This window comes from Peromyscus eremicus, chromosome 12 (genome assembly GCF_949786415.1).
Source record: "Peromyscus eremicus chromosome 12, PerEre_H2_v1, whole genome shotgun sequence".
In the NCBI taxonomy this organism is placed as follows: domain Eukaryota; kingdom Metazoa; phylum Chordata; class Mammalia; order Rodentia; family Cricetidae; genus Peromyscus; species Peromyscus eremicus.
The window spans coordinates 32,093,106-32,115,441 of record NC_081428.1 but is presented as its reverse complement, the minus strand read 5'-3'; the positions used below and the strand labels follow the sequence as shown (position 1 = coordinate 32,115,441).

General features: G+C 37.3%; 1 long non-coding RNA gene across 2 annotated transcripts; it reads right to left on the bottom strand.

Annotated features, from left to right (window-relative positions):
* Positions 1-309: 309 nt before the first annotated feature.
* On the bottom strand, positions 310-3,893 carry LOC131922746 (uncharacterized). 2 transcript variants are annotated; one of them, XR_009382376.1, is made up of 4 exons: positions 3,794-3,880; positions 1,742-2,077; positions 1,174-1,253; positions 310-448 (listed from the first exon to the last, which is right to left on the bottom strand). It is a non-coding gene; the product is annotated as an uncharacterized LOC131922746 (long non-coding RNA). The 2 variants fall into 2 exon arrangements; XR_009382377.1 differs by lacking the exon at positions 1,742-2,077 and having other exon boundaries at positions 3,794-3,893.
* Between the last annotated feature and the right edge of the window lie 18,443 nt (positions 3,894-22,336).

Sequence of the window (22,336 nt, the reverse complement as noted above, 5' to 3'; positions counted from 1 at the left end):
GTTATAAGCATATTTTTCTCAATAATTACAATTAAAATAATGACTTTCCATCCTTTTTAGCTGATTCTGAAATCTGAGGTATCTTGAAATGGTTTTATTTTCCTAATTCTTTATTATGATCTTCATTAAAGGATCTTTGACTATCTCCTGTCATAAACATAATGTAGAGATTTTATATTTGATTCTTCAAGTATCAGTTATCGGTTTAACAGACAGTTCAATTAACCGGACTCAGACTGTAAGCCCTGTTCCTCCAAAAGTAACTCAAATGTTAATGAACCTCTGCCTCAGCTGACAATGTTCACTAATATAAAATGGACTAAGTGTTAGCCACAAATTGGTAGCATTTGTATACAGAGACCAGTCCTCCTGTTCTCTGCTTCTCTGTTTCCCAGTTCATTATTTATAATCTGTGGTCACTCTTAATTCTGTCTTCTGATTCTTCAGGCTAGAAATATTAAAATTTTCTGTTAGAGTTTTAGACACATTTCAAAGAAACTCATAAAGATAGTATACAAGCAAACAGTTTCAAAAAAGTGAGTGATTGACACAATGAGATTTACTTCTTATATAGTTAAATTTTATTCCATAGTCTAGCCAATATATTAATTTCTTGGAGTTTTTTGAGTAGCTCCCTTTGGTATTTTGTCTGAAATTTATAGTTGTCACTTACAATATGATATTCTATCACATGACAGGTCAAACATACTAAAGGAGAACCTCCTCTCAACTCAGCCCATGGTTTTCCATATTGTGTCAATGCTGGAACACCCTTCAACTGATATTTCCATTCAAGACATATTAGACTCATAGCACTACATGCTCAACACACCAGCTGGATGCAAAATAGGCATCTGAAGCCGGGCGGTGGTGGCGCACGCCTTTAGTCTCAGCACTTGGGAGGCAGAGGCAGGCGGATCTCTGTGAGTTCGAGGCCAGCCTGGTCTCCAAAGCGAGTTCCAGGAAAGGCGCAAAGCTACACAGAGAAACCCTGTCTCGAAAAACCTAAATAAATATAAAATTATTAAAAAAAAATAGGCATCTGAAATTTATTGTGCCCAACTCATTGATTTCCTCATCATTCCCAAAAGCCTTCTTCATCTCCAGCTTCATTCTCTTAGTCACTCAGAAAAGAAAATCTGTCTTCATGAGAAATATCTATAGGAATCAAACCTTATGAATCCCAGAGCTAGTCTCTTCAGTTTCTGGATATCAAGACTTCTGGTATGGGTTTTTATCAATGTCTTATCCACCTGTTGTGAAAAAAGAAAATCCACAAGTGGGAAGAGGCAAAGTTTAGGTCCAACTACTTTTTTTTATTCTTCTCTCATCCAATACATCCCAACCATAGTCCCCTCCCTTCACTCTTCCCAGTCCCCTCCCCCATGTCCTCCTCCATTTCTCTTCAGAAAATCACAGGCCTCCCAGGGATATCAACCACAGCATAACAAGATACAACAAGACTAGACACAAACTTTTATAACAGGGCCGGCTGAGGCAACCCAGTAGGAGGCAAAGGATCCTAAGAAGAGGCAAAAAGAGTCAGAGATACATCCACTCCCACATGACACCAAACTACACAACCTTAACATACATGCAGATGCCTAGCTCACACCCTCGTTCAGGCTCCATAATTGTCACTTCAGTCTTTGTGAGCCTCCATGAGCCCTGCTTAGTTGATTCTGTGAGCCGTGTTCTCCTGGTGTCTTTGACTCCTCAGGCTCCTACAATTCTTCCTTACCTTTTTCCATGGGGTCGCCCGAGTTTCAAAGGGAGGGACCCAATAGAGATCTCCAATTTGGGTTCTCTCTCCGCCTAATGTTTGTAGGCCCAACTCAAACCAAGCTTATCTGTCTGGCCTCCTCTCCTCTGAGCTCAGCTTAATAGTTCAGAGATTATCTGGGCAGAAGCAGGGAAAATTCAAAACCAGACAATAAATATTCTTCCTGCATAAAACACAAAGCTTTTCAATTTAAAATCAAAGATTTGCTGCATTCTGTTTTTCCTCTTTTTAAGTTCTCCATCTTTTGTTGTTATTGTTGTTAGTTTCAGTATACAGTCAATAATTTTTCAATACCTAAAATGGAGAGAAAGGGGTTTTAAGACTCAATAAAGGAAAATCAACTAAGCTTAAATGTAGAAGAATCAGTGCGGGGAGAGGAGAGTAATAGAGACTTCAGTGAATGCTTCTAAGTATTCACAAATTTTAGCTTGAATTCACTCTATTATTTGGACAACATACAACTGACAGTGTTTTGTTTAAAAAAAAATCATGTAATGAAGATAATAAAAAATATTAAAACATATAATTCCTCTTTTCTCAGAAGATAGGTCTCCACAGTAATACCGAACTGACCAGGTTTTTTTTTTTTTTTAAGAAAATAAGAAGCTAGCCATCTGACCTGCAGCTCTGAAGGTCTGTTGAATTAAGTAAAAGCAATCAAAATGAGGTAAGGGTGTAAATGACTTCCTGTCTGCTCCCAAGGATGGCTTAGAGACTCAGGAACACACAGAGAAGGAAGAAAAGGAATTATCGCTCTTTGACATAAAGTGCTGGGAAACAACCAGCGTTAGCATCATGTAAAGCCAAAATCTAAATGAAGAAATTCTTAGCTTTAATGAAGGTCATGTGTAAACATACAGAGAATTCCACACCCGTTTTAAAAGGAAACTTGGGAAATTAACTTCCACATGTGATTAACTTTGAGCTTTTCAGAGGAAGGTAACTGCCTATATCCAAAGTAATATTATTTAAAACTTAGTTTCTTTTATAATTAATGAAGCAATTGAAAGTGGTTTCCTTTTTATTGCAAGGAATTAAATTTAAAAAAATAAGTCTTCAGGATATTTGTATAGCCTTTCCCTTTGCCAAGCCCAGTCTCCCAGTCCCAAGACTGCACCTCAGCTGGAATTGCACTTCCTCAGAAAAAGCCTTCAAGAAAACTCTGAATGAGATGGTCCAGTGAGCCTCACCCCTCCCAGTCACTATCTCCATGGTCTACATAATTTGAAGTTAAGCATTTGTTTGTGTATTGTTATCATTTATATTCCGTATCAGATTATAAACTACGAAACAGGCTGACTCTGTTCTAATCCCTCAAAGTATAGAGCCTGGAGGGATTTCAGTCAGAACCCTCCTGGGACACCGCAGCCATGACTGCTCAAGTCCCTCATGTGAAATGGTATAATATTTGCACATCATCTGTGCACATCCTTCAGGGTACTCTAAACCATCTCAAGATTTATTGTAGCACCTGATACAATGTGAGTGCTGTGTCAATAGTTGCTATTCTATACTAATGAGGGAGTAAACACAAAGCAATGTGTATGCATTTAATACAGATGAAATTTCCTATTTTTGTCTTCTAAAGTTGATTAAATCTGCAGGCATGGAAAGCACCAAAGGGCTGATATTTTATGTAACATTTAAAATAATGCACACTGCAAAGCAGGTGATCAATTCAATACTTTAAAATAAGCAAATATATATATATTATATATATATATATATATATATTAAAATAAGCAGTTAATTTCCCTGAGACATTCTCACTTGTTTTTCTGGATGATAAATACACTAGGGCTTATGGTCACAACTTGTTCTATTTTTATCTGGCACTAGAGCCCCAGCTCCACTGTTGTTATGACCACTGTATGGCAGAGTTCTGGTCAACCTGGAACAGCACAGTCAGTGTAAAGTGAGTCCATAGGCTTAGAGGAAGTTTATAGACATAAAGATTGTGTCGCACTCAACCTACAATAAGAAAGCAATAAGAAACTATGCAGTACTCACCATGGAAAATCCAAGGAGCCCAGCAAGCTCTCGTAGACAGCTTGTGTCGATTTTTCCAGAGCACTTGTGTCTGCGTTTGTAATTGACAATGAAGGATAACACTTACATGGCTAAGAGTGGGTGTTCTGTTATGTCACTGAGGAGCATGACAACACAAAGACACATGTCAGAACACCACACCTGTGTCAGAGGTGCCAGATGCTTTTTTTTGCTGAGTTGGCCACTGTAATTTTCAGGTACTAAGGAAACATTTCTCAACCATCAGCAGTTTTTCCCATGTAACATCTGGACTGACAACAGCATCTTTAAGTGGAAGATGTGATACTAATACTCTTCATCAATTTCTTGTGATAGAAAATAAGCATAAACCTTTGGTATAAGGACACAGTGAACATTGCAGACTGCGTAGTCTCTGCTAAGGTGATTTCTAACTGCCACTGTACTATAAAAACATCTTTAAACCATATATGAATAAATGGGAAGGTCTCTGCTTCAACATGAATACAAAGGGAAGCAGTGGGACTGGCCTGTTGGCACATGCCTGTAGCTTAAAATCCCAGCACTCAGGAAGTTGAGATAGAGGGAACGTGAGTTCAAATCCAGCCTAGACTACATATTGAGTTCTAGGCTAGCCTGGGCTTCAAAGCCAAGTCCTATCTCAATAAAACAAACCTGTTTTTAAAAGGACACAACACGCTGATTTAGCCTGTTTGCGAGTCTCTTGTAGGCATAATAAACAGAATCAGAACCAAGCCTCATATACAATACTTAGCATTTTCATGGAGTAAATGCTCCCAACATTGTTGATTTCAAACTACCTAGCCACATAGTAGAGCACATGGTTAAATTTTTACCGCCTCCTTTCTTTAAAGGTCTCTTTTTTCTTATCTACACATAAGAAACTGATGGAGAAGATTAGGGATGCATATGAAACTGAAAAATGATGGTGTGTGTACAGGTGTTATATTCAAAGACTGTAAAACCTTGAAAAAGTATTTTCAGTACTTGAAAATGAAAGCGTCTGATACAGAAAAAAAATGCTGTTCATGCCATTGACAATGTGGCATCATTTGCAGGCTTAGCGGAAGAGAGTGAACACAGCATCACTCTCTAGTCTTTACCCATCATATGAAATATATATTAAAGCCTAAGAAGTCTGGATAACACTGATAGATATCTAAAGACCTGGAAAGTGACTGCATTTGTGGTTTTGTTAGCTTTGTTTTTAAGAAATACTGTTTATTTGAGAATTTATGATTTAAGTGCATCACCAGTTTTCAGTGATTGTTTTGTTGTACACTAGTGTACACTAGCTCATTAAATCCCTGTTAATTTTACCATCGGTATTGCATTGATGGGAGTGTGTTGCTGTGTGCCTACCATGAACCACACCTCCTTCCTTAAAACCCACTAAGTCTTGCATCTCAGACCACAGCCTGCTTATCTCTTCTACAACCTGATTTCCTTTCTCCTTCTGCCTCCTCTTAGTTCACACAGGACACTTCTAGCTCTCCTTTTTAGGTTGTTGAGTTCAGTGTAACTCTGTTCTGTCTTAACATATAAAAATCTCCTGCACTGCTGAGCATATTCACTAACATAGACGAGTTCATAGCGCTGTATCACCATGCGGATTCCTGAGCAGGCTGCTTTTTGTAAACTTCAAGGGGTACATTTGAGTTTACACTGCTCTTTCAACTTTGCTGAGCTTAAAACAGTTTCAATTTACTAACCCAGCCTCTTATCTCTTAGTCAAGACATTGCCACCATTTTGCCATCCACATCAACACGCAATTTTGGGTCCAATGACTCCTTAGCCTGTATACTCTCTTATCAATATTTCTTATTAAATACGTTGTGTTTATATCTCTCTATGTCACATTTTCACCTTATAACTCATATTTACCTGTAACAATACTCTCTTAACTGCTGTCCCTTTCTCCAGCCTTGTCGTTTAAGTGTTTCTTATCATATTCAGAGACTCATTTATTCTAAATCCTAAACTCCTGATTAAGAAACAAAATTGGTTCTGTTGCCTACTTCGTTAAATCTACATGTCATATTTCAGTTTAAAGATCTTGATAATCTAGTTAAATTTGTTTTTACTAAGCAGTACTATTATCTAATAACTCCCCAAGTCCATAACCTTCTTAGATACCATAAACTTGTATTTCATTTTTTCCTTTGGGTGTCCAATAAGTAACTTCTAGATATAATTTAGTTGATACTTACTTTTGAGTAAACTGAATTAAAGCTGTATTAGCAAACAGGAAATATATGTTTCTGGTAGAAAAATTAAATTACAATAACTTTAAAAAGCTGCAGATGTAATAAAGATGATTAATATAGAAAAACTCAGCATTCATCTACTTATGCGTTAGACTGCATAGGTAAGTTAAGTTTTGAGAATTATGCAACATGTGACAGGTAGCAAGATAAATAAGTCATATTTTCTATCTTCAGCAGGCTTCAGTCAATTCAAAAATAACATAATGAACATAATTTAGAATAGTGTTATCCCAGAAAGTTTGTAAATGTTGGTGGGAAAGGCATTAAAACCTAAAAATCCATATGCCATAGAAAGACTCATTTAAAAGAAGAGTTGAGTATTTCCTTCATTAAGGGATGTGCATAACTCAGTGGTAGAATACTTGTCTACCGTCTGCACGATACTGAGTTCAATCCCCAGTTCTACAAAAACAAATCAACTAAAGAAATTAGAAGCAATTAGATAAACACAGACAAATATTTCTTATACATGTGAGTTCTAGTCTCTCACAAGTAATATGCATATCCAGGTGGCAGGAGATATAGGCAGAAGTCAGAAACAAGAAAGGGACGCCTTTCTTTCAGTGACAAAGGACTCTAAGGGAAGAGATGGAGAAGTCTCTAGAGCAGATAGAAAGGGGACCGAGAGATATGGGAGCTTGAGACAATCAATCAAAATGAATAATATACAAAAACCCCATATGGAAATATTTGACTTTATAAGCTATGGTTAAAAGTTAATAATAATTCTCTGTATATTTAATTCTAAGCAAAAATAGACATTATAAGGATAATTAAAAATAGTTTGTCTAATTTCAAATTTAATAGGAATTTTCATATCTGGGTTCGATTCCCAGCATCACATAGTATCTCACAGCTGTCTGTAATTCCAGGTCCAGGAGATCCTATACAGTCCTCTGGCCTCTCTGTGCACAATGCGCACACATGGTATAATGCATACACATAAAACAAATAAAATGAGTTATGAAGTTAGGCTCTGTGATGGGGTGTTGGGAGGAGTTGAGAACAGAAATGTGAGTAGATGTGATCAAAATACATTATATACACATATGAAATTTTCAAAGAATAAATAAAAATATTCTTTAAAGAGAAATAGATTGTTGTAAAGCAATTTTTAGCTATATATTCTGTGTAGGCAATCAATAGTATTACTCCAAGAATAATGTATATCTTAATATGTGATTTAAGAAAATCTTTTATCTTGATTGATTAGAGTCCAGATATGCAAATTAACTATTTGTAGTGCTTTTCTTTATTACCTTTATAATAGGCTAGTTTTTGATTAAACACGATGTCTTGAAAATTTAAAGTTATGTAGAATACTAGCAGATAATTAAAATATAATAAACATTAAAGAATTACTACTTGGGGGCTGGAGAGATGACTCAGCATTTAAAAGCACTTGTTGCTCTTGCAGAGAATGGGTGGAGGGGCCTCCATTCCCAGCGTAAACATGGTGATTTCCAAGCATCTGATACTCCAGGTTCAGAGGATCTGATGCCCTCTTCTTGCCTACACAGGGACCAAGCATGCATGTGGTGGTACATGGACAAAATACTCACACATAAAATAAAATGAATAAATACTTTTTAAAAATTAATAATTACTGTTTAGTTGGCATCTCTAAATAAAAACCTATGCTGCCAGTCATCCCATTCGCAAGACAGTTGCACAAATTTGTAGTGTTGGGATTTTTTCCCTCAGGGAAAAAAGCCCTTCTAAACAAATTTAAATTTCATTTTGAATTGCTCTCAAAATAACAAAAGTGGTGGTCAGGACTGAGGCTATTGAACTACACAAACATTTTTAACTTGATTAGAGGGTAATATAAGACACACAAAATTTCTGTATCAGGAAGTAATGATAAAGGATAAATTATTAAAATCCAGAGTATTTAATTTTTCACTTACATTTTAAAGCCAAAGTAAATCATATTTAAAGAAATGGATGCATTTTAATGATATAATATAGATAGTGTTTATCCACCTGGATTTCATAAAATTCTTAATCTTCACTGTTATATTAAGCTTTAAATTACCTTCATTGCTTCAAGGGGATTAAGAAGAAATCTGTCCTCACTCTCCCATTAGCTCCAGATAGACGTTAAATTTCCCTCTCAGAATTAAACATCTTATGAATGTATAAAGACAGAAAATGAATTTTTCAGCGAACGTTGTCTTCAGTAACTCTGTGTTTCTAATGTGATAATCTTTATGTTATCTTTGAACCACCTAACATTACCTTCAAGCTGAATGAGAAGTTGAGCAGAGCTCTGTTTCAGTCCCAAAATACCATGATCTCAGCCTGCAAGCTTTTCTTAATTACCTAAGGAGTACATAAGAACTTTTTCTGAAAACAATGTGGATATCAGTTCTTTTCATGTCTTTTATCCACTAAGCACTTTGTAGAGTTATCCACCAGGTACTCAGTACCAAACCTCATGATAATTTTCAGTGACTGATGCATTGTCAACTCTAGACATGTGATGTGGCAAGTCTTGCAATAAACCCCCTCATGCGGGTCACAAACTAGCTTTGGAGACAAATGTTGAAAGTTGCTCTGAAGTTCATATTTTAGAGACATAAAATTAATTTGATTCTTCTCTTGTCAAAATATATATACTGCTGCTGTGTAAACCAAAGTAAGACGAAGAATAGAACCAGGAAAAGAGAATGTCTGTCAACTCAGCCTTTCTATGACATGCAACACCTGTGTGTTGAATCATTTTCAATTCTTAAATTCCTTAAGAAGAAGTTTGATGATCCAGATGTTCAGCAGCAAAAATGAAGAAATTTCATGTTCCAAGAATATGAGTCCTTTTCTGGCCTAGTGACTCAAGTCTGTATATGTAGTGAAGTTTTCCTGTGTCCACCCAGCTCCTGCAGCCACTCAGACCCAAGTAAACACAGAGAGACTTATATTAATTATAAACTGTATGGCTGTGTCAAGCTTCTTGCTATCTAGTTCTTATATCTTAAATTAATCCATTTCCATTAATCTGTAAGTTGCCACATGGCTTGTGGCTTACCGGTACTTTTACATCTTGCCTCCTCTGTGTCTGGCTGGTGACTCCCAGACTTAGTCTTCCTATTCCCAGAATTCTCCTCTCTCTTTGTCCCACCTATACTTCCTGCCTGACTACTGGCCAATCAGCACTTTATTTATTAACCAATCAGAGCAACACATTCACAGCATACAGAGCAATATCTACAGCATGTATATACTCCTAAGTGAGAGACTTCAGGACAAATGTATTCACTAGAGATACACAAATTTGAAGAAAATGTATCCACATGACTGATTTTCTCCATCCTCCTTAGGCCTTGTCTCTTTAGGCCTTCAAAACTTCTATTCCCTTCTTTCAATACTAGGGCTCCATATGTGCTAGGCAGAGCTCTACCACCAAATTACCACATCAGCCTTGGAAATACCCCTTCTGAAACTGCAGAACCACATTCATGATAAGACTTCTGGGAGTACTAAAACAGATTAAGCATCAATAAATTAAAGTATAGGTGTGGGATATTCAGACTTGAATCATCAAAAATCTCTGCTAGAGTTCTCATCACTCCTACTGAACAGCATGACCAGAACTAAGGGATTATCTATGTTACTAAGGGATTATCCATGGTTAGAGGCAACAGATGCCTCTATTGAAGCTTCTGTTGACCCTTCCAGCCCAAGGCAACTGTCTCAATTGCTGTCTCAGTGTAGTGATAAACAATGTGAAAGATGCCACTTAAAAGAGGACAGGTTTATACTGACTTACGGTTCCAAACAGATAGGGTCCAACATGATGGAAAAGACATGATAACAGGCAAAGAAGACATGATGAGAGGAGCAAGAGACATGTTGGTCATGCTGCATCCACACTAAGAAAGCAGAAAGAAAATGCAAAGTCAGACAGGGCTATGAAGCTTAAGACTCACCCTCAGTGACTGACTTAGATAGGGTTTCTATTGCTGTGAAGAGACACCATCACCACGGAAACTTATACAGGAAAAACATTAAATTGAGGTGGCTTACATTTTCAGGGTTTAATCTACTGTCATCATGGTTTGACATGGTGGCATGCAGGCAGACACGATGCTAGGTAGGTAGCTAGATGAGTGTCCTACATTTTGACTTGCAGGTAACAGGAAGTAGTCTGAGACACTGGGAGTGGCTTGAGCATCTATGACACCTCAACGTCCACTCTCACAGTGACATACTTCCTCTGACAAGACCATACCTACTCCAATAAAGCCATATGTCCTAACAGTCCCACTCCCTTCAGAGACGTTTTCTTTCAAACCACCACAGTGACCTGCTTCCTCTATTGAGGTTCTACCTCCTAGGAGTTCCACAACCTTCCCAGACACTGCCACCAGCTTGAAACCAAGTGGTCAAACACGTATGGTTAGTGGGGACATTACACATTCAAATCACAACAGCCCTTCACAAGCCATTCTACCCCTCTAATCCTGCAGCCTCCTCAGCATTAAAATGGTTGTGGAGAGTGAGTGTTCCTCACCTCAGATCCCAGAGATTTTCTTCTCAGCAACAGCCTCCCTAATACCTAAAGCATGGAAGGAGAAGTCTTTGCAGTCTGAAATCAAGTTACTACCCTCCAGTACAATGGACTCATGACTCTGTATCTACAATACACATTGATTTCCTCTTAACATTTCCTCCTGAGACTTCTAAACACAGGCTTTTATAAAACATCCAGACCTTCTGTCTCCCTTCCATTCTACCGTGTCTGATTTGATGACCACAGTAAGAACAGCCTCCTTAAGTAGACAAAAGGTAAACAAAAACAGAAGACAAAAAAATACAGAATAACATCTCAAAACATCATCAGAAACAGAACTTCATATTTTATTTCATGAAAATTATTTGAAGTATATGAAATCCCATAAGAATACCCACTGCTCTAATCTAGACATACTGCTTTGTAAGTAATCATTTTGAAACCAGTTATTATATCCATTGTGGAGGTGGGCAAAGGGTAGGGTAGAAGATCCTGCCATGAAAGTGTCCTTTGTTCATTTGTTTTTGCCTCTCAACTTTTGTGTTGTAGAATACTGAGTAAAGAAGGACAGGTGGTGTTGAGAAAAACATGGTCAACTACTCTTCCCTGCAATTAAAATCCTAAGGATGCTCAAGCTAGTCTTAACTTTAAGTCCAGTTTTATATCATCTTTATCATTCTCAGCCTGTGGGTTTCACTCCTACACAAAGTATGTCATTAATATTGTGATCGTCTTTTCAATATTTTTTTCGTCTTCTCTTGCTTAGATTCCTTCTGATTTTCATTTGGCAGGCTTTCCTCTCTTTAATACTGAAATACATGTCTTACTTCCATCTTTAAACATTTAGTAAGCTCCTGTCTCGTGTATCTTCAACCTTCAGTGCATAATTTGATTTTTAATAATAAATATTTGCAGGCTATCTCTAAGGCTGAGTATGGTAGGCTGTTGCAGCAGCTCCATGAGGATAGTAAGTTCAAGGCCAGACTAAGCTACGTTGTAAGACTGTCAAAAAAAGTCAGAAAACAAACAACAACAAAAATAACATAAAACACATCATAGACTATCTCTAAGGATCCTTCATTCACATCGCTTCTAATCATCCTCTTTAGAGAAGGAACTCATGAAAAATCATGAATCTTCATTGCCAGGTCTGGTGGGAACTTCTCAGGTCTTATCTATTTTTAATTTATCGGTCTCCATCTGTTAACTCTACAAGTCACTGATTGGTAGTGACAGTACATAGGTCCCACCATCTCTGTGGGTCTAATGAGTAGATAACGCAAAGGTGTGGGGGAAAGGCAGTAATCCTAACAATCCTAACAGAATTTCCAGGAAGGAAAAGACATTCCCTGAAAAGATAAAGACCTTGATGTTGACCTGTGACTAATGGGATATGCCTAGAATTGTGCTTTTGTTTACTTTTCTTGCCTTGTGTTGCTTTGCTGTTGCTGTTTCTTCTTGTTGATATTGGGAAACATTCCTTCACTGGACCTTAGGGGAGACTTTGTGAATATTTGCTTGAAACTGATTTTCCACCCTTATTATTCTTGGAAATCAACTCCAAAATAAGAACAGAATACTTTATTAAATCATTCAGAATGTTTAGCTGTAACTAATCTTTGTCAGGTTTATCATGACACAAATCGTCAGATTATAAGATTCCAAGCTATTTTCACCTTGGTGATAATATTACTTTTGTGAGAATTTTCATGGCGTGACAACTGTTGTATCTTCTGTTCCATTTTATAATACAAGCATCTTACATTTGCAATAATTTAAGAGACAGTGTCAAGCCAGCTTGTCTATATATACACTTCAGAAAATAGTTCAAGGAGGCAAAGCTTTCTCTCGTTATCTATGAAGTAGTATTTTTCTGTTTCTCATCTGGTAATCCTTTATATGAATTTATTATATTATCTTGAATTTATTAACATTTTGAAACATTGAAAATAAAAATAACAATGTACATGATGTTTAAAAGAAACAAAAGATATGACAGAACAAAAGATTTAGAATTTTCAGCTTTTTTATTATTGTTAGTTGTTACTTTTAATTTAGGACTAATTTTCTATTGTACGAATTCTCCACAGTTCACTTATCTACTCACTCACCTATTGAAGGATATGTGGATTCTGTCTAGTATTTGACTCTCATGCATGAAAACAGCCAAACATTCATGAACAAATTTTGCAAGCGAATTTTTTTTCTGTATTATATAGAAGTGCATGTCTTATTTTTAAAGAAATGCTGAAATGTTTTCCAAAGTGGCCCTACCATGTCATGCTCCCATTGGCACGCTATGACTATTCTTTGTCTTGATACAACACACATCACACGTCATCTCTGTATGTCACAGCCTGAAACTGCTGGCTGTGGGCTGAACCCTAGGAGCGAGCAGGGCTGGTTTCCTTCTAGGGGTTATAAACAATTTTAAATTCTGGATAAAGAGAGAATGTATTTGTTACTCTCCTCTGGTTCAGAAATATAGAAACCTTGAAATCTCAATATAAATTTGTTACCCAAATAAAAAGATCTCCAAACATTTTTTTAAATAGAGGTCTCATGGTTATTTATTTTAATTGAGTTTTTACAAATAAAATAACCATGGGGTGGAGTGGAGCTCAGCCGTTAAGAGCATTAACTGCTTTTCCAGATGACCCAGATTCAAGTCCCAGCACCCACATGGTGGCTCACAACCATCCATTATTCCAGTTTCAGGAATCCAGTGCCCTCCTCTGACCTCTGTGGGTACCAAGCACACAAGTGGTACACAGATATACATGTGAGGAAGAGAAGACATTCATATACATAAAATCAAATAGATAAATCTAAAGCTTAAATGACCACTTGTTTTTTTTTTTTTCTTTTCTGCCTGTAATTCTCCAAGATGTGCATAACCACAGTTGGCCTGTGACAATGTGTGTGGAAACCCAGAGAGGCTGGAAGAAGGTGATGGCATAAGTTGTTGGTCTGATGCCATTTAGAGCTGTCCTGGAAATTTTCTTTCTGTGGTTTTCATACACACACACACACACACAAAAAAAAAAAAAAAAAAAAAAAAAAAATGAATTTTATCATCTCACTTACAACCCTTGTGCCACATTGTCTTCAGAGAACCAGAGCCAGACATACAGGACCCAGAGCATTAGCTTGACCTCTGTCTGTCTCCAGACATGCCCTAGGCTCTCCCATCCAGATCCAAGGCTGTAGTGACATTAAAACTTCAGACTATTTCCGGCATTTTTATTTCTCTGCTTCTCCCTGAGCAAGATCAAGTCATCTGTCCTGGAAATGTTTCACTGGTGCATCACTTATTGTCTATCCCATTTCTGCATGGCCTCGGAGACCACGGTGCAAGACAAAGGTTGTTTTTTTTTCCTTCCACTTCAGGATGTTGAAAGAGCATTCTCCCTGTTGCCTGTGTATGTTAGTGATCAACTGTAGTGTCCTGTGTGACCTGATAATATATAGTAAAAGGATGAAGACAGTGAGATTGTGATCCACTTCCTCCTGCAAGTATACGGATAGAGTCTGAACCAAACGTTTATTAATAATTGAGATGGCAGTGTTGAGCGGTAACACAGAAATGTGATGTGTCCATAATAAAGAGGCAACCCATGAGCAGAGAGAGCACAGCACTTAGCAGTTAGTCATACGCCTACTGTGGTCTCCATTTACTGTTGTTTCTCTGGTAGCCCTCAAGATGCTTAACATTGCTCATGAGCCCCACTGGGCTGCCAGTGACTGCCTTGCTGGTTGACTACTCTTATAATCTGTCATCACAGTGCTCTGCATTTGCCACCAAGAGAGACAACTTTTGGCAGTGTGATGCTGAGAAATCGGCGTGATATAAAATTTCGATCATATTTAGTTCTCTTCACACTTTGTTCTGATGTAAAAGAAACCAGAAAATGTAGATGCTGGCAAAGTAGCACTAGGTTTAGAAACTTCTGTCCCTGGTTTAGTAGTTAATGTGCCATCCCTGAGGCTGTGATGCAACACGACCAGTTCATACTCTAGCTCTCCATGCAGAACAGTCCGGCAATGAGCCAATGTCTGAGAGTCGGGTACCCTTTATGCTTACTTTTGTCCTCTTAATCTCGCCTATAGGTGTAAAAACAAAGGGCATACACTTGTGCTCAGACTGGGTACAGTAGATGGCTGAGTGCATCTTAATCTGACCTCCTGTTTTCCTCGTCCTTTGTCCTTAGGTAAAATTGTGAAACATCTGTATCATCTCCCCTGATAATGAGATCTAGAGGTCTATTATAATTATTATTACATTTACTGAGTTATTGAGGGGAGACACTACATACCATGGTGGAGCAGTAAGTTCAGAGGACAGCTTTGTCAAATCAGTTCTCTGTTTCCACCTTGCAAATCTCAGAAGTCAAACTCAGGTCCTCAGGTTTGGCAGCAAGTACCTTTAACCACTGAGCCATCCCAAAGGCCGAGTTTTTGTTTGTTTGTTTGTTTATCTTGGTTCCCACATCTGTAACCAACCAAAGATTAATGCTTCCCAGAGTACACTCTGTGATCATGTATCAAGAACTTCCTGGCTCTTTCTATATCATGCTGGCCACCCTTGCTCAGGAGCTCCCCATGTCCTTTTGTACCGGTCATGATTTTATCACTGCTTTCTGCATTCACAGTTCTGGATTCACAGCAGGATAGTAGGTATGCTCAGTGTCTCCCCATCACTAACTACCACATTGATGCTGCATACTGACTGCTTCTTCTCTACACCCAAACTTTGATTGTCTGAACTTGGGGAAACTAGTGAAGATTTCTTTTTCTTTTCTCTCCTTTTTTTTTAAATTTTTATTGAAAATAGATTCATCTACCACCCAATACATCCTGATCACAGTTTCCCCTCCATCCACTCTTCCAGGTTCCCCACACACCCCTCTCACCAAGAACCACTCATCCTCCCCTCTATTTCTTCTTCGGAAAAGAATAGTCTTCCTAGATACAATGATCAAACAGGACAAAACAAGATACAATAAGACAAATATCTTCATATCAAAGCTAGACAAGGCAACCCAAAGGGAGGAAAAAGTCCCAAGAGCAGGCAAAAGAGTCACAGATACACCCTCTCCCACTGTTAGGAGTCCCACAAAAACACCAAGCTAACAACCATAACACACTCAGAGGACATGATGTAGACCCCAGAAGGCCCGGTCCTTGCTTTTTCAGTCTCTGTGAGCCCATGTGAGCCCTGCTTAATTGATTTGGTGGGCCATGTTCTCCTGGTGTCCTCTATCCCTTCTGACTCCTACAAACTTTCCTCCCCCTTCTCCGCAGGGGTTCCCCAGTCTCAAGGGAGGGCAATGGAAACCTCCAATTTAGATTATCTCTCAGCATAATATTTAGCAGTGCATCTCTACATCTGCTCTCCTCTCCTGGCAGAGGAAGCCTCTGTGATGAAGACTGGACAAAACACCAATCTGTGAGTATAGTAGAATAACATTAGGAATCATTTCATTGATTTTATTTATTTATTTATTTGCTTGTTTGTTTATTTGTTTATTATTTATTTATTTATTTATTTCCTAGTCATGTTTGGTTCTACCCTAGGTCTCTGGGCTATCCAGTCTCCAAGCAGTATAGGAGATAGGCTCCCTCTCATGGAGTGGGCCTCAAGTTAAATCAAACATTGGTTGGTCACCCCCAAAAGTTCTAGGTCACCAATGCCTCCACACATCTTGAAGGCAGGACAGATTGTAGGTCGAAGGTTTTATGGCCATGTTAATAGTTCTTACTTCTTTCTTCTTCTGTGTGTGGTCATGTTTTTAACTGGTTTTAAAAACTGGCAATATCTAAAGAGATAAATATACTAACAATGAATATGCTGTGCTCTTTTATACTTTTTAATTTACGGATGTTTTAAAATGAAGGTTAATGTACTTATAATATGGCAAGGTGTTTCTTTTTGTTCTAAGAGAATCTCCCTTCAGCTATCTTACAATTGTCAATGGAAATTCTCAATAAAATCTTCAGTTCTCGTTTTTTTTTAAATTGCATGTGAAATTAACCATTTTCCTCATTTTCTGTGACCAGCTTAGTAACAGTAAGGACATACACCCTTACCATCCATCTTTAGAACTTTTCATCTTCTCAAACTAAAACTGTATATTCATTACAAGAAGTTCTCACTTCTTTCTTCCCTCCACTTATGATAAATCCGTTTCTGTCTCTATAATTGAGATACTTCTCATATAAGTTGAGTCATGCTATATTTGTATGCTTATTTAATATAGCGTATTGCTATGAAGTTTCATCCCTGTTGTAACACACTTCATATTTTCTTCATTTTAAGGTTATATCATAGTCCATTGTTAATGAATACCACATTTTTTTGTTTATTTTGGGGTGTTTTATTTACATTTCTCCCTTTCGTTCCTCTAAACCCTCTCATATGCTCCTCCCCATTTTTCTTCAAATTCATACCATCTTTTTTAAATCAATTGTTATTGCATGCTTATATGTATTTGTATATGCATATATATTCCTAAATATAACAGGTTGAGTCCATACAATGTTACTTGTATGTGTATTTTCAGGGATGACCATTTGACACTGAATAATTAGTTGGTGTGACTGTCTCTGGGAAAGATTTCCTCTCCCATTCCCAACTTTACTTAATTGCCTGTAGTTCTTATATACACATTTTTAATTCATGCATCCATCTATGGAAACCTGGCTTAGTTTCCAGCTGTTGTGAACAAAGCTTCTATGAAGATGAACATTCAGGTCATGTTTGAGTCTGAGCTTTATCTACTCAGATATAGACACAGAATTGGAATTGTTGAATCATATGGAAATACTGTTATACTTTTTTGAAGAATGATTATACTCAAATTCATCCTTTTATCTACCATACCCCAAAACATTTCTCTTCACATCAAGTATATGTATTTTAACATAAATAATGAGAGCAAATGTGTTATCTATGGAAATCACTTCCCAAACTTGCCATTTTAAACAATAAAAAATAATACCATACTGTTGCTATTGGTCAGAAATCTGAGCATAGGCTGTCCCGTAACCTGGGTATTGGGGGTGGGGGCTGTAGTCAGCCATATTCATCTTATGTCTGTTCAGGAAGGTACAGATGTACTGCCAAGTTCTCATGCTGCTGCTGTAGCTGCTGTAGCCCTTACTAGGCTGGGCCATGGGCAGAATTATCAGATCCTTGCTTCCTGAACCTCACAGAGGACTATTTTCAGTCATATTTTCTGCTCAACCTTTTTGTAATCCAATGTCAGGAATGACATCTCATTACTTTCGCTGTATTAGAGTTGTTGAGTGCAACACACACTCAGGGCAGGGTATCAAAAAGGATGTGAGTGCCAAGAGGCCATTGGGTCCAGTTAGTATCTGTCTACCAGGTAAGTTAGTATCTGTCTACCAGCTCTGCTTCTGTTCTCATTGCTATAACCTAAAACAACCAGGAACAAGATACAACTCAAAATCTGGCTAGTGAGTGATGGAGTGCCCTTTCACATATTAATATGATGCTTAAAAGCACAGAACACACAACCTGCCACATTCTAGCCCGGGATAATTTTAACAACTATATAATTTTTAATTCATTTTATCATACTACATTTAAAAATCAAAATCAAATTTAAAAATCAAAAGTCAAATCAAATCAAATACTTCTCCAAGAAGATATTAGGAAAATAGTGCTACTTACTGAATCCTTTTGTAGATTTCCTGGTATTCTGCTGGAAACTGTCATTTTATGACATATGGCACTAGATAATACAGTTGAAGATAATGCAGTCTATTTTAAGAATTTAGCAGTGGTTACTGAGAGGCTTTTATGCTTTGAATTTATAAAAGTAAAATACATGGGATATATGAATGTTATTTAGTCTTAGAATTTTTTGGCATTGTGTACATTTTTAGATCATGTTAAGAATAATAAGGAAAAATCACAGCTTTGTTGAGCATGGGCAGGTTGCTTAAAAGGAAAATTGAAATGTGACATTAGTTATTTAGGTCTCTCTCTCTTTCTCTGTGTGTGGGGGGGGCATGCGCATTTGTGGGGAGGATGCTATTGTAAAACACTATTCCTGGAAAGACATGAAATGAACAAATATCTACTCACCCTAGACAGGGAACTGACAACAGAACAAATTACAAATATTACCAAAATCCAATGTGGTGAGCCAATGAACTTATTAGGGTCACTTACAGAAGTATGGGTAAGGGATTACTGATAAGAACAGAACAGATTTAAAGACAGCTGCATCACCAATATCCACCCTAGCATTGGTTACAACTCACTAAAACTGGAAAGCTCACTGCACTTCAAGAAGTTAAAAAATAAAAATAAAAAAAAAAAATCTCTTTTCCAAGTAGTTCAGTTGCTCTGAGCTTCTCTCAGCTCGTCTAAGAGTGCTCCTGTGCAGGATAGGGGAGACTAGTGTTATCTGTCTGTTTCAGGAACTTCCTGAAGCTTTCAGCTGGCTTACTTACTAAGTCTTAAAAGCTTCCCTGTAGGATGTTTTATCACAGAGGACATTGCTACACACTGGTACACATGTGTGTGTTGATGTATGTGATTATATGTGCACATGGAGGTCAGAGTCCAACTTTAGAAGCTCGTCCTCAGCTCTCATTTATTTTTTTTTTTTAAACAGGTCCAGAACTCAGCAAATAGGCTACGCAATCTAGTCATCTCCTGAGTGCTGGAATTAGAAGCATGGACACAGTTGCTGGGATGTTTTGTGTGTTTATTTTGTTTTGGATTGTTTCTTCAATATCAGTTCTAGGAACTGACTCGGGTCTCACCAGGCAAGCACTTTACTGACTGAGTTTCCTATCCAGGCTTTGCTGACTATTTTAAAACAGTAGATACTTTTTTCTAGATTATTTTATAATCAGAGTTTTTGAACTGATAAAATTGAGTAAAAACTCTAAAAATAGTTAGGTAGATTACTATCACTCTCTACAAATGTGAAAGACATATTGTAGGTGGAAGTTTCTCTCCTGCCTGCCTATTCCCAAATACCCAGCAGCTGCTTCCCAAATAATTGACTCCTAGGCTTAATATTATTTATAAATGCTCAGCCAGTAGCTCAGGCTTATTAACTAACTAGTTCTTACATTTAAATTAATCCGTAATTCTTATCTATGTTTAGCCATGTGGCTTGATATCTTTTCTCAGTACAGCATTCTCATTTTGCTTCCTCTGCACCTGGCTGGCAACTCCTCACTTTACCCTTCCTCTTCCCAGAATTCTCCTAGTCTGGTTGCCCTGCCTATACTTCCTGCCTGGCTTCTGGCCAATCAGTGTTTTATTAAACCAATTGAGTGACAAATTACAGTGGACAAGAGCATTATCCCAACAGCAACATATTCTTGGATTAATTGAAAAGCTGTACCAGGTATGCCCGGCCTGTGGTTTGTGAACCACTTGCATCCCAGCAGAGCTGTAAATACAGCCCCACACATTTTCAGACAACAAGACCATGTCACAGTGTCAAAAGGTGGAACAGCATTCTATGAAGAAGAAAAAAAGAGGATAGAGTTTAAATATCCAGAAGTGGAGAAGATTTTGTGATACATTGCTCAATATTTCCTTAAAAACTAAGAATAAATTTTCTAGCCAAACCGCATCATAAACTATTTGGAAATTGCTGGACTTTGGGGAGAGAATGGTTTTAACAAAATACTTTCACCTATTAGCTAACTCAGATCAGCTGGAAGTGCCTTTTTTAGTGAATGCAATTTTAGATGTTAATAAGATGGCATGCCAAAATTTGAGCAAATGTATGCAGGCTTCAGCTAGTAATGGCTGCTGGTTAAGAGGGCAAGAGCAAATGCTTACTTTTGGCGTATTTTGTGAGATAGTGATAAAAAAATGGTTCCTCATATTTCTTTTGTGCTTTACAGTGCTTAGTACAGTTCAGCAAGAAAAGTATTTGTGGAATTTTTAAGACTAATATTGAATGGTCCCAAATGGTACTTTGCTGTGCTCATGATGAACTCTAAAATCCCATCTATCTCCAAAAGTTTATGATTATATAATAGTCAATTATCCTAATGCTATTTAATGAGGTATAAATTACAAAATAAAATCTTTACTAAATAAAACTATTGTGCTTACTTATGAATCTCAAAAAATCTGACTTTTCTGCTCATGTTCAATAGTGATTTTTCTTAACTTTTATTTATGTGAATGGGTGTGCCTCTGTGTGTGTGTGTGTGTGTGTGTGTGTGTGTGTGTGTGTGTGTGTGACATGTGTACATGTGTCTGCAGATGCTACTTGGGGGTGTCAGATCGAGAAGCTACAGTCATAGCAATTTTTTTTTGCCGAAAGCTACATAGGTTGTGGGAATGGAACTCAGGACTTCCAGAAGAGCAAAAAGTACTCACAACCACAGAAGCATCTCTCCAGCTTCTCAAACATAGTTTTATAAAATTCTTTGTAGTCTACTAAACTTAATTTTTTAAAGATTTGTTTCTTTTCATGTGCATGTGTGTCTGAGTGAGTTCACGTGCATCATGTGAAGGAAGATGTCCATAGAGGCCAAAAGAAGGCATTAAATCCCCAGAAATGAGAGCTGTATAGGTTATGAGCTGCCTGAAGTGGATGCTGGGAATCAACGTAGGTCCTTTGTAAGAACAGGATATGCTCTTACAGAGCCATCTTTCCAGGCCCTTCAACTGATATTTAAACCTATTTTTCTTAAACTATGGCTTGCAAATTTAAAAGAATTCTGAAATGAAATACTTCAGAATTTGGAATTTAGAAATTCCAAATATGTCATATTTTAGAATTATGCCCATTATTTCTAAAATTTCTTTGTAAATTCCCAAATGTGATGTAAGAACATTAGTATGACTGGAACAGTCTGAATTTAATTTCTTATAGCAAAAAAGTTTTACATCTCCTGTCTCAAAGGGTTAATAGCTAATACCTCATTTGAATTTTAGTGTAATTCTAACTGTTTTAAATTTAGAAGCATTAATTAAAAGATGTGTTATCACCTACAGATGATTAAAAATAAAATAATCATGTCATTTCTTTTTATAGGGTAATATTAGGCAGAAGGACTGTAAAGTCTGGAGGACTTGAATGTTTTCTGTAAGATAGCATCTTCTAGACATGACAGGGAGCTGCCCCCGTGATATCTCAACAACATGGTTACCAATACAATACCTGCATAGACACATCAGAACCAATTAACATGCCAACGTGACTAGAATTTCACAGGATCCCACCCCTGGAAAAAGAGGTCCCCATCAACCAATGGCTATTGGGAAAGGAAGAATCTACTTTCTCCAAGGATGAGTCCCTGATGAATATTCCATCACATGGTCAGCCATAAATATGTGTACATAAGAGCAACACTAAATGAACTCAGAATGGTGTGTGTGTGTGTGTGTGTGTGTGTGTGTGTGTGTGTGTTTGTGTGTGTGTGATCATAATAATTAAGAAATAAAGGTAATGTATTTGAGAGAGAGTGGGGGAACACAGAAGGACCTGGAGAGGTTTTTTAAGGGGCAGAAATGATGTGAATACTGTACTCATGTATTAAATTATCAAAAAAATGTAAATTTAAAAATGACAAAAAAGAATAATATTATGAAGGAAATCAAAAAATAGATGAAGTAAATGAGGTCCTGATAAGCAGGGTTCTAAAATAGTAAATAAGACTGTTTATTCTAAGGTTAAAACCTTTTTAAAATCTCGGGTAAGGTTTATTCAGAAGTGACAAAGTTTGTA